The 12,249-nt window shown below is 46.0% G+C and overlaps 1 protein-coding gene across 1 annotated transcript in view; it reads right to left on the reverse strand.

Annotated features, from left to right (window-relative positions):
* Window positions 1-5,693, reverse strand: part of OTULIN (OTU deubiquitinase with linear linkage specificity) — a 352,006-nt gene extending 346,313 nt beyond the window's left edge. The window contains exon 1 of the mRNA XM_086965247.1: window positions 5,435-5,693. The gene's annotated coding sequence lies outside the window, so the exon portion shown is untranslated. The remainder of the gene's footprint in view (window positions 1-5,434) is intronic.
* Between the last annotated feature and the right edge of the window lie 6,556 nt (window positions 5,694-12,249).

Here is a 12,249-nt window from a genome sequence, read left to right on the forward strand (position 1 = left end):
GGCCCTAGGGGGTATGCCCAACAGGCAGTATTCTGGCATATGTTTATGTTTATGTTTATGGGATTTGTAGAGTGTTTGACTACCCTTGGGCATCTCAGCGCATAGATGGAACCACTTCATCAACCGGTGCGTAGGTGATCCACACAATCTCCTCCCAAAGTCTGTTCCAGCACTGAGCACTCCCACACCATATGAAGGAAGCCCACATCTGGTGATCCACACCTGGGGCTCGCTGAGGAGGCAGTGGGGTACATGTCTGCAATGAGTCACGGTGTGAGAGATGATTGGTGTAAATAATTAAACTACATGAAACTGATGCATGGATTGCAGGACACACCTTTAGCCTGGTGTAGGGCTTGACACCATTGTTTGTCTGGGGCGTTTGCAAGTCTAGCGCCCAGTGCTCACATACCGGAGTGTCCGGCATGTGGTGATAAATCAGCAGAGCAGTGTAGAGGGCGATAGGAGTCTGCGTGCTCCCTGTGGGGTAAAGCAGTGTGTAGCGGTAGTGCCGTGGGTGGCACAGTGCGTCCCAGCTCCCAGTGCATGGCGACTGCCAGATATACCGCATTGTACACCAGGAAGTGACCCACTGGGATGATGTCAGTGTCCCTAAGCTCCTAGAAGGATAAGTACGTCTTTGCCCCAGAAGGTCCTCTGTGTGTTCTATTGCTGCATCTCGCCAGCTCTGTATCTCATGATGCCAGGGAACCCCCCTCAAACGCTGCTGCCGGCCAAAGGGGGAGCAGGGGATAATACCGGGATTGGACCGCTTTACCACAGATGTACCTCTGCCAGCAATGACATGCGATCTTCATCTCATGCGTCACATGCGGGTGACGTAGACCCAGGGAGGACAACCAGGTGAATATGTGTATCTCATCCAGAAGACGCCGGATTGGTGCTTGTTCTGAGCATGGGGCCACTCCCAACCACCACACCGACCACTGCAATTAGGTTGCTGTATAATAAAGCTCAAAGTTAGAGGCCCAAAGCCACCTACCTGCATTGGACGGCAGAGCTTAGCGAGTGCCATCAGGTGCTTGCCCCTAGGCAGGTATGAATTTCATAGATTATAGATTATTGTAGTAGGTGAGGTTTTGGTGTACTTACACTCAGTACAGTAGGCCTGAGATGGTTATGGTGACAAGCCATTGATAACAGCTGTAGGTTGTGTTGATGTGAAGGTAAATGTTATGGCTGATGATTTAAGTCCATTCTGTTTATTATGAAAAGTTATTGCAAAGATAATGAGCTTGGCTTATATATTGTGAAAATATGAAAAGCACATGGAAAGCCAAGCCACTAACTGCAGATTGCTATCACACTAAATTACAGGCTGTAGAAAGGTATTTGGGTACATGTAATCTCACAGATTACCATAGTAGGCAAGTGTTTTGGTGTTGGTCAACCACTCTGACAATCCCGGGGATTGGCATTCAGCTGAGATGATTCTTGATAGGCTCTGTTGAGAGGGTTTGTATATTGTTTTGCCAACTGTACTTTTTGTACATATTTGTAATTTCATAAATGTATGCCAGGTGATTGCCAGTTTACACACAGTTCGATAGGCCTGTGTTGTCTATAGTGTCAAGCCATTGGTAAAGGCTAGATGCCTTATGGGTTCACTATGAAAAGTCATGCTAGATTCCTTAGATGTGATCTGTTTGTAATGAACAGCTATAAAAAAAAGCAAGTAAGCCTTACTTATTGTGAAAACCATGCGTTTAAAAAATAAGCTTTTAGGTGTGTATTGTTATTAGTCTATATTCAAGCCTACAGACAGGTATTTTGTTATTTGGAATCTCACAGATTACAATAGTAGGTTTTGTTGAATTATGGTTTAGATGAGTCATTGGTTCATTTCTTGGCCCACATACACAGGGATTTGAGAGCACGTGTACGTCTGAATAATGATGGTGAAGTCTCCAGCGACATTTTAATTGGTAGGGGGGTCAGACAGGGCTGCGTCCTGCCCCCCTTGCTTTTTATCCTGTACATAAATGAATTAAGTAGTTTTGTGTGTAAACTAACAAGTGATGTCCCGCATGTAAATGGCAAACCACTTCCCGTTCTTCCTTATGCGGATGATGCGGTCCTTTTGGGCCGCACACCCAATGCACTGCGCACTTTAATATCAGGATTTGTCACGTACATGGCAGATCTTGGCCTCTGCACTAATTTTAATAAATCCTTTATAATGTGTTGTGGCCCCAAAAAACACAAAATTTATCACATTCTGTCTGGGAATAATGTTTTAAAAAGCACTTGCACTTTTCCATATTTAGGCCTGTTGTTCTCCGACTCTGGATCATGGCAACCTCATGTTGCCCTGGGGAGGAATAAACTGGGCAAAGCCATTAATTCTATAATCTCCCTCCGCCAACCAAAATACACGGAAGTTGTCATACCTTTGCTACAAATCTATAAGACTCAATGCTTACCCACAGGAACCTATGGTGCTGAGGTTTGGGGGTACTCGAACTGTACTAATATCCAGCTCGAAGAGAACAGATTTTGTAGGAAGGTCTTGGGGGGGGTTATTTCTGCTCCAACTTATGTGTGCCATAGGGAACGGAATCTCCCCTACACAGAGGACTTTATAAGATCTAGACCTGCCCTGTTTTGGCTGAAAATATGGCGGAATTTTGCGGCCTCTTTGACCCGTGATATCATTTTGGACTGTCTAAAAAGTGAACGGGTCAATTATATACCTTGGCTCAGGGCTGTGGAGAAAAGCCTAGCAAGTGTGGAGCAGGGGCATTTATTTACATCTCCCCAAACCATCGATTGCTCGCACAAGAACTTAGTAAAAAGGGCTTTGTATGACCTTTACAGAAATGAGCGGGAAAAGAGTGAGTTTGTTAAACCGGCCATTATAAGGTACATACCCCTTTTGGCACCATGTGACAGGCCATATGATATGCCACAAGGCTACCTGTGTAAAAAGATGGGCAAATGGAACAGGAGCCTGCTGTTCCGGTTCAGGGATGGGAGCATCAAAAATCTATTATGCTTCCCGATAGGCTTCAACAAAAATTTGGAAAATTTAAGTTGTCCCTGTCTCTTAGGGGGGAAACAAAGCCTCTTACATTTTACGCTCTTTTGTGGATTTTATGTAAAATACACTAAGCATTATTTAATCCCATATTTTCGAAAGAATGCCCTAATGAATTTTAATGTAGCCTATGGAGATTTACTGATGTTATGCTCTGACGAAGTAATTTTTAGAGTCACTTGCTTCCTTAAAGCTGCTGTCCGATCACGAGTATCATTGAATATGGCCTGATATGTTTTTGCACTATTTCTTGCCTAGTTTGCACACTGCTTATTTGCACTAGTGGTCGCTCTCCTGTATATACCATAGCCACTGATTTCTTATTGCTTTTAATTGCTGTGTACTTGTTTTTAAGTCTCCTATACCTTCTGAAATCACCATTTGTGCCTGATATTTGCATTTTATAAAATGTACAATGATGGTTAATTATGTCATCTTTTATTGTTTTTTTAATGCCTCTGTTACTGTGTTTTATGGATGATTGTTGTGATTTACATGTACTTTTATGGATGTTTTTTAAATCCGAATAAAGATCTTTGACTTGACTTGAATAGTAGGCAATGAGTTTGATGATGTTTACCCACTCTTATAAACAGTGGGTATAGAAGATTTGCTCTGTCAGAATCTTTGTTAGGCTCTCTTATGAGAGATCATATTTTGCTTTGCCAACTGTAATTATGGGTGCTATGTAATGTTATGACTGAGTGCCTGATGGCTGCCTTGTGGGTAAACTTAAGCTCAGTACATGAAATGTCACAGATTACCATTGTAGGCAAGGATTTTGGTGTAGGTTACTGCCTCTGACAAGCCTAGGGTTAGAAGATTTGCACTGTAACAATTCTTGCTAGAATCTCTTCTTGGCTGTTTGACAAGATCTTGTGATAAAAAATAATTAAAGATATGGAAAAGGCTTTTGATTCAGCTCTTGTATGACATTGGTCTGCCCGAGTTTCATTTACACTCTATTTCCATCCATGACAGTGTACTGCATGGGATAATAGTTTGGTCCACATCGGTCATTTGCTCTCTTACCCTATGAATGGTGGCATTTTCTGATCACATGTGTCTATCCACATAAAAAGAAGTGTACTTCAGTGTCAGGGCTAGTTGGTTAATCATTTAGTTTTCAATTTTCTTCTTTTAGAGTTCCCTTTCATGCCTTTGTTTCTTCTCTTTATATTTTAATGTTTCTTAAAAGAATACTACAGCTCTCCAACAGTGCTAATGGGTTTGCAAATGGGTAGCTCACTTGGCGGTCCTGTCATCTGCAGTGCACCACATCCCACATGGCCACTTGTTCTAAACTAGGAGGTCCAATATAGAATGCTGATGTCCACAGTGTATCAATGTTTAACATTCCATGATGGCCAACATATTGGTTCTAAATGTGAAGGTCATGCTGGAACTTTAAATAAAACAATGATCAACTTTTTACAATACCGCTGCAAGACACACCCAATGCTAAGTTTAGCTTCATTATTGTTTAGGCGGCAGCATGTTTTCTTTTTTCTACTTGTTTTCTTTTATCTAGCATATGCTGTTGAATGTGTGTTAGTGTGCTTACGTCGGAGAATAAATGCAGGAATGAGCCAGTGATGGATGCATGAGAGCCAAGATGAGTGACACAGTACATGTACAATTAGTTATTGAGTGCCTAAACCCATTAATGTCACAAAGGGAACTTTCATTCATAAGTCTGACCTATTGGAATTAACAATGCTTGTTTGGTCTCTATTTCCTTTTCTTTTTCTTTTTTTGACTGAATCCTCTGTCTTTTTTTTGCTTGTTTTAAATTATACTTTTTGCACGACCGATGGTATTTTTTCATTATCCAATTAAAAATGAAATAAATATATTTTGTGGCAGGATGTTTTAAGTAATTTTCACACATACTATAAAAACACTTTAGTTGTCACCTATACATAAACCACATATCATTTTCTGAATACAGGCTGAGAAGGGAGCTGCTGCGGAGTTTATCTTCATTCCAACCTGAATTACCACTTGCGCAAAGGTGCTCGGAGTAAAGGTGACATTTTACAGCTGGCATAATGGCGATGTTTGAAAGACAGTACAGAAAATGGGAGAGGCGATAACCTTCACTGTACTTGATCAAATACTCTCTTTTCTTGAAGGCGGCTAGCAAAATAATTAATATTAGTCCCGGTGATGCCAGTGAACAGGCAAATAAGGGTAACTATATGTCTAAAAAAAAAGACCTCTCTGTTGTTTGGCAGGTAATGTGAGTCACGCTCACACATGTTGTGAAACTGAGCCAGATTGTGTGAGTTATATGAACAAATACATACAAGTTCATCAAAGTCGCCGCTCTGGCTCAAACCAAACAGCACATATAGAAGGAAACGTTTTGCTTACCTCGGACAACGTCCCTCCTTTCAACTCACTGTGCTCACTCAGAGCTGCTCGTTTAATCTTGCTTTTTTTCTGTTTTCACTTTGACAGGAAGTGGCAGTCCTTTACTTTCGATTTCTCTTCTTCTGCTTCCTTTTGCTGTGAAAATGCTAATCGGATGGATGGCAGCTGAGCTGAGATTGCACGCGCACCACGTAGACAGACAGCACGGACACGTTCGCGTCCCTCGAGCCTCTTCACCTTTGCACCGTTTGCACTCCCCTCCAGTCCCCAGAGGCAGGCCGGGCACCAGTCAGCCGTTGCAGGCTGCTCGTAAAGTCAAGGCTACAGACAAGCATCAGAGTCCTATAGCCTGTGGTCTCTCCTGCTGGGCTCGGAAAACAGCAACTAAAATCGACATTTGATTTAGTAAGCAGCAGCTGCTGTTGGGTTTCCTATCCCTGTACACGTTCACCAAAATAAGACATTGCAAACGTTTGGCAGGGCTTTAGTGGGATGAAAAAACTAGGGGTCTCTCATAGGGGCGTGGCCGTTGTATTAAGGTGTGACACTTAAGCTAAAAATATGTGTTCAGCATAGTGTGCAGCCCCACTGGAGTTTTGCTGCTTCTGTCCTTGCACCCAGATATATAATACAACAAGTAACATTACACCTACAACAAGCCAAGACTATTGGCTTTGTCAATGGTTGTTAGTTGCATAAGATAAATGAGCAACAACTATGACTTTGTTGGTATATAATAATGAAAATGTTACGCTTCCTGTGGGAGAGGATGTGGCTAAAGCTAGAGCAGCCAACCTTCCAGCTGAGAAAACAGGTTTGAGCCTCACATCTGCTCCGCATCCTGTGATTCTGAACAGGAATATGTCCTTGTGTAATGTAACTGGTGCTTAAGTTTGCAACAAGTTTGCACTATATAAAACTGAAACAAGCATTTACAATGCAATGGTCTCGGCATTATTAAAGGTAGAGCTATTGGCATTGCTCGTGACATTTTTTTTAAAAAACATTAATAAATGGTATTGTCATTTACAATGGCAATAGGTGAGCATTAGAGAGTAGTAGAGAGTATTCGCGGACAAAGAACCACACACACACACAGACAGAGCCGTGCACACACAAACAGACAGAGCCGCACACACACACACACACACACACCCACACACACCCACACACACACACACACACACAGAGCCAAGCACACACACACACAGACAGAGCCACACACACAGACAGAGATACACACACACACAGACAGAGCCACACACACAGGCAGAGCCACGCACACACACACACAGACAGAGCCACGCACACACACACAGACAGAGCAACGCACACACAAAAAGAGCCACACACACACAGACAGAGCCACACGCACACACAGACAGAGCCATGCGCACACACAGACAGAGCCACGCGCACACACAGAGCCACGCACACACACACACACACACACAGACAGAGCCACGCGCACACCTAGTGCTTACGTAAACTTTGACAGTCTGTTTGAGAACACCCTCAGTACCTGCTGAGACCCCGTGACCTCCAGTGCCCCTCCAGCGCAAACACTGCCTCGTCGTGCCCACCATAGGAGTTGAATTGCCCTCCTAACCACCAGTGCCCGCCAGCAGCCGCCTAACCACACCCGTCCCATGCACACACGGTGTTTGTGCACGGTTCACAAGTTTTGTTATTCACCGCGGTGATGTCATCTGACCGTCAGCTGGTTTACCCGTGAAGCGATTCTACCCTCAACTGAATGTCTCCTGGCCAGTAGTGCCAGCTACACTACTATAAACAATAGCGCGGTTAGCTGCTTATTAGTCAAAGTGCCTGCTGCACTGTCATGAACAAAAGTGCCTGTTTTGCGATCGTAAACACACACTGGTGGCTTCTCCTAGACACTGACCATTAAGAACTGTTGCCCCCCGCCCCTTTGACTATGAACTCTCTCTGCTCTGCTTCCCACCTCCCTACCATTTACCACCCGTGACTGCTCTGTCAAACAGCGCCTGCCTCTCTGACCACTCAAGCCTAAATCATCAGTTGTCTCACCGCTGCCGGATGTCTTCCCCAGTTTTCTGCCGCTCTGACCACGAGCGACTGCTCCCACCACCCAAAGTGCCCACATTCTGCTTCTTAGGTCCGTCCGTAGCGCCCCGCCTGCGTCAACACAGGTACACGGTCTCCCTCCACACTTGCCTACTCCGGGCAGCTCTGCCCGCTCAGTGCTTCCTCTGGCCACAACCGGTGCCCACTGCCATCTACCTTTACTGCCCCTGCAATGCCCGAACATACTCTCTCTGACCAGCAGCAATTGATCCCTGCCTCTGCCTGATTAAGTGCCCCTCTCTGTCCACTAGCCACCACCTGCTTGTCTGATCACTAAAGTGCTGCACTCTCTACCAGCAACAACCCCACTGCTTCGCCGATCACTGAAGTGCCTCTCCATGTCCACGCTGCCTCTCTGATCAAACAAATGCCCCATTCTATCTGACAGCCACCACGAGCCGAGCCACCCCCCCTCTGATCACACGCATGGCCCACTGTCCGCCAGCGACCACCCCCTGTGGCTCGGATCACACAAGTGCCCCATCGCTCCCTATCCACCAGCCATTCCCCCATGCATCTGTACATTTAAGTGTCCCCCTCTCTACCAGCAACTACCCCTGCCGCATATCCGGTGGGGGTGTCTGGAAACGTTCCGGACACCTCTCCCACAGTTTATGTTGTCTAAACGCGCAGATCCTATATAGATTAGGAACTACACGACATGGCGCCGCCAACGTATATTTGGTTTTTATTTTACGGTCAAATCTGAGTAGTTCCGTCGTGCTTTTCTCAGTGACCCCTACTCACATATACCCAGAGACGTCTGGAGTAGGAAGGGAAAGATCTGCAGCAGCTGAGTAGGCATATCCTATATATTGACTGTAGGCTTTTTCAAGCTTGAAGGATTATAGTTTGCTATTGTGCATGAACCTTATCTCAGTTACCTTGAAGCTCTTTCAGCAATGTCTGAAGAAGACAACGCGGTGCCAGCATTACATGCAAATGCAGCAGGGGAAGGGGAACAAGAAGGTGCTAGGACTGTAACATTTGTGATTGAGGCACACAAGTCATTCAGGACAGAAGTATTTTATTCTTGGGTCAAATTCACACCTGCAGATGCACACACAAATAATTTTCATACTTACACTCCAGATGAAACACCGGAAGAATATTGTCCATACGAGGACATATAAGTCCCGCTCACCTATCAGGAGCATAAACTGGTTTAAAGGCACCCTCCCACACACCACAGAAAAAGTAAGACTCGGTCTGCTCAGCAGAGACAGAGCGACTTGACCGGTCCTAGCAGCTTACACACCGCATCCAGACATTGACACAATGCCAGTAGCAGACTTATGTCCACTTCACAAAGAATACTCAAACTTTACAGAAATCTGACAAAGTTTGTTATGAGAACACTGTGAGAAGCTGGCTTAGTATATGATGCACACTTATGTAAGTGGGTACCCTGCACCAATCCAGACAACGCTTATGGTGATTTTAATGGTCTTAGACAACCTTTAAATGCTCTATAAGTGGTAGCTGTGGTGAGAAGCCATCATGCTTAGTTCAGAAGGAAGGTTAAGCAGATTGTTTTACCAGAAGATAATCTTAAAAGAATAGATTAGGTGAAGAAGAACCACACAGTGTAGTTATAAAAATATGTATTTATTATAAGACAGTCACTAACACATACAGATATCTCCTACCTGGAGATATACACAATTCACACAATACTCTACGATAGAAACAGGTAATGGGCACTTACTACACAGCGGTCACCAGGGGGGGTACCAAACCATACATTAAATTAGAGGCATGGGCACCACGACTCGAGTCTAGACTGTGCCCAGAAGACATAGAAGTGTCGGGGACCCAAGGAACCACCCAAGGTAAGTAACCTAAGAGCCACACAGTGGTCGTGTGCTAAGTGGGAAACAACTGCGTGATCAATACAAGTCAATGGGTAAGTCACAGTTGCAATTTTGAAGAATAAGGACCCTTCCCAGCAGACCCTGAAGAAACCATGTGGAAGATAGAAGGTTGGAGAACCAGGGTACTTGCCCCAGGGAAGCCGGGTGCATAGGTGTGAATTGGTGTCGGAAACCGCCTTCGATTCCAATGGAGGACTTCAGAAAGATGCTGCTGCTGGAGAAGATGAAAGTGTCAGGTGAAACCCAAAGGTAGATTCAAGATGTGAAGAACCTGCAAGCAGCAGGGACAGAGTCTATGCCACTCAAGAATGACCAGGAGGTACGGAAGTTGAATGCCCACCGATCTTGGGTGTTGCAGGGGAGCTGATGGTGACCTTAGATAAGCTGCTGTGTAGACCAGGCAATGCTGTAGAAGACCAGGAGCTTTACACGAGCTGTACCACATTGGATGTCGAGAGCTGAGGGGTTGTGTCCGGCTGGAGCAACAACAAGCCTTGGCAACTGCAACCAATGTGGAAGTAGAGAAAGGTGCAATGTCGAGACCAACAAGGCCAAGGAGACTCGCCACAAGCAGGGGAGTCAGGGCAGGCTCCAAGCAATCTGGCAAGTCCAAAGAATATGAAGATGACCCTCAAGGGGTCCCATAGGCCAGAGGCACTGGAGGCACTAGAGGACCTTTAGCAGCTCATCAAAGATGCAAGCCCACAATGCAAGAGATGCGATGAGGAAGAAGATCTTGGTCACAGTAGATGCTTTAGGCTGGAGTTACTTGGAGCCCGAAGATCTTGATGGAAGAAAGCCAACAAGCCTTTGCAACTGCAAGTCAATGCGGTGCACAGGGGTTTGGTTCCTGCAGCTCTGATGAGGGTTACTGGCCTCAAACTTGGTAAGAGGACAGGGCAGGCCTCGATAGATGTGAAGAATTATGACCTGTGTTGCTGAACCTTTCAGAGTCCGTGGTAGCTCAGGATCAGCAGACCAGTCAGCTTAGTTGCAGAGACTGCAGATGCAGAGAAGGGACTACTTCACTTCACGGGAGATTCCTTCAGGTGTCTTGGATGCCCACAGGCTTTGGAAGGTTCCTGTATGGTGCACAGGCATGTACTTTGCAGCAGAAGTCTTCCTAGTTGCTGAATTGATGCCCAGAGCAAAGTCCAGAGTGCCCAGACAGTCAAAGAAAAAGTAGTGTCTGAAATTAATCTTGTCCCACAAAGAATCTGGGGACCCACCCACAGGTAAGCCCTTAAATACCTTAAGGAAAGGGTTGGGACAATTCAGAGATCCCTCTCAAAGGAGGGGCTGGACAAGGGAGATGCTCCCCTGTCTTTATCCAGTTTCACACCAGAGCGGGAGCCGACGGCTCGCTGAACTGGTTCGAACTGGACTATGCATAGAGGGCCCCAAGAGTGCCCTGCACGCAGACTATGTGGCCCTGGCAAGCTCTCCCACCCTGCCCCAATATACTAAATCCGGTCTTAGGGAGGTGGTAACACCTCCCTATGACAGGATACCTATTGTTCTGCTTTCCCCTGCCCAAGCTTGGCTCAGCAGCAGGAGGGCAGAAACATGTCTCTAGCCGGCAGCAGCCCTGGCTTGCTGTCCAGGTCTGGAAGACTGGTATTTGGCGCACTGCAGGCCTCCCAAAGGAACTGTACGGTGCATGGACTCATACCTTCCACACCGTTTACGGTGTGGGGGTATGATTCCAAAACGTTTGATATCAAACATGATAGAATTCGTTGTAGCCAGTTTCGAGATTGTAGGAAGGTGGACACCTGGCAATGGTTACCCCAGATTTTTTGCCTTGTGTTTAGCTGGTTTTCGACTTAGTTGGCCTGGTTCCCTGCTAATAAGGGCCCCAGGCTATCTGCTCTCTCCTTAAAATGGACTCCATGTACCCTAGGTGCATAACCAAATTGGTACTGGACACCTTGTCAGCCCCTATATAGTGCAGTATAGGTACCAAGGGTATAGGTGCATCCAAGGCCTACCAGGGGCTGTAGCATATCTTTTGCCACCCCTGGCTGGTTCTTAAATTGACACAACTGGCTGATCACTCAGCTGGGGCAAGGTGGTGTAATCACCCCTTGCTTAGATATAGTATACCTATATCTAAACCTATATCTGGACACATATATATCTATAAGTCACTCCTATGGCAGGCCTTAACAATCCTGGAGGCAGAGTGCGTGGTTTTATGCGAGATGGTGCTTGAGCATGAGCTGAGCCTGTCTGCAGCTGTCGGGAACAACTCCCTAAGCTGTTCCGGGATAATGCCATACCATATACTCTTAAGTGCATTATAATCCAACCTGGTTATGTGCTAACTTTGGTTTGGCTTTATCAAAACATGTCGTGTAAGGTGTCATACGATTTGGAATACTATCCCCTCGACAGTCCTGTCGACGGGGGTAGCATTCCACCCTTCTAGAGGGGGAAGACATGTTACTTTACTGAAACGCGGTTGATTTTTAAAAGATCCTCAGCATCACAAAATGGACGCCTCTGCCACAGACATGAGTCTAACCTCCTGCTGCTGACTGAAACTCAGCCGAGGAGGCCTGGACAACGGGTTTCCTGTCAGGGGGAGGGGTCACACCACCCCAGACAGGAGATAGTGGATTGTAGCAGGGAGGTTTGAAAGAAACCAGACAGTGCCTGAGGAGCACAAGGCTTCCCCTTGCATAATCCGGTCAAACCGGTTCTGGGGCTCACCAACCCCAGTCCCAGCGCGACCCTGGACAAAGGGAAAGGGGTGTAACCACCCCCTTCCTGGGTCCCACCCATAGGAGGGACCTAGCAGGTAATCCAGCCCACCAGATTGGTATAAGA

This window comes from Lissotriton vulgaris, chromosome 4_1, assembly GCF_964263255.1.
Source record: "Lissotriton vulgaris chromosome 4_1, aLisVul1.2, whole genome shotgun sequence".
Lineage (NCBI taxonomy): Eukaryota > Metazoa > Chordata > Amphibia > Caudata > Salamandridae > Lissotriton > Lissotriton vulgaris.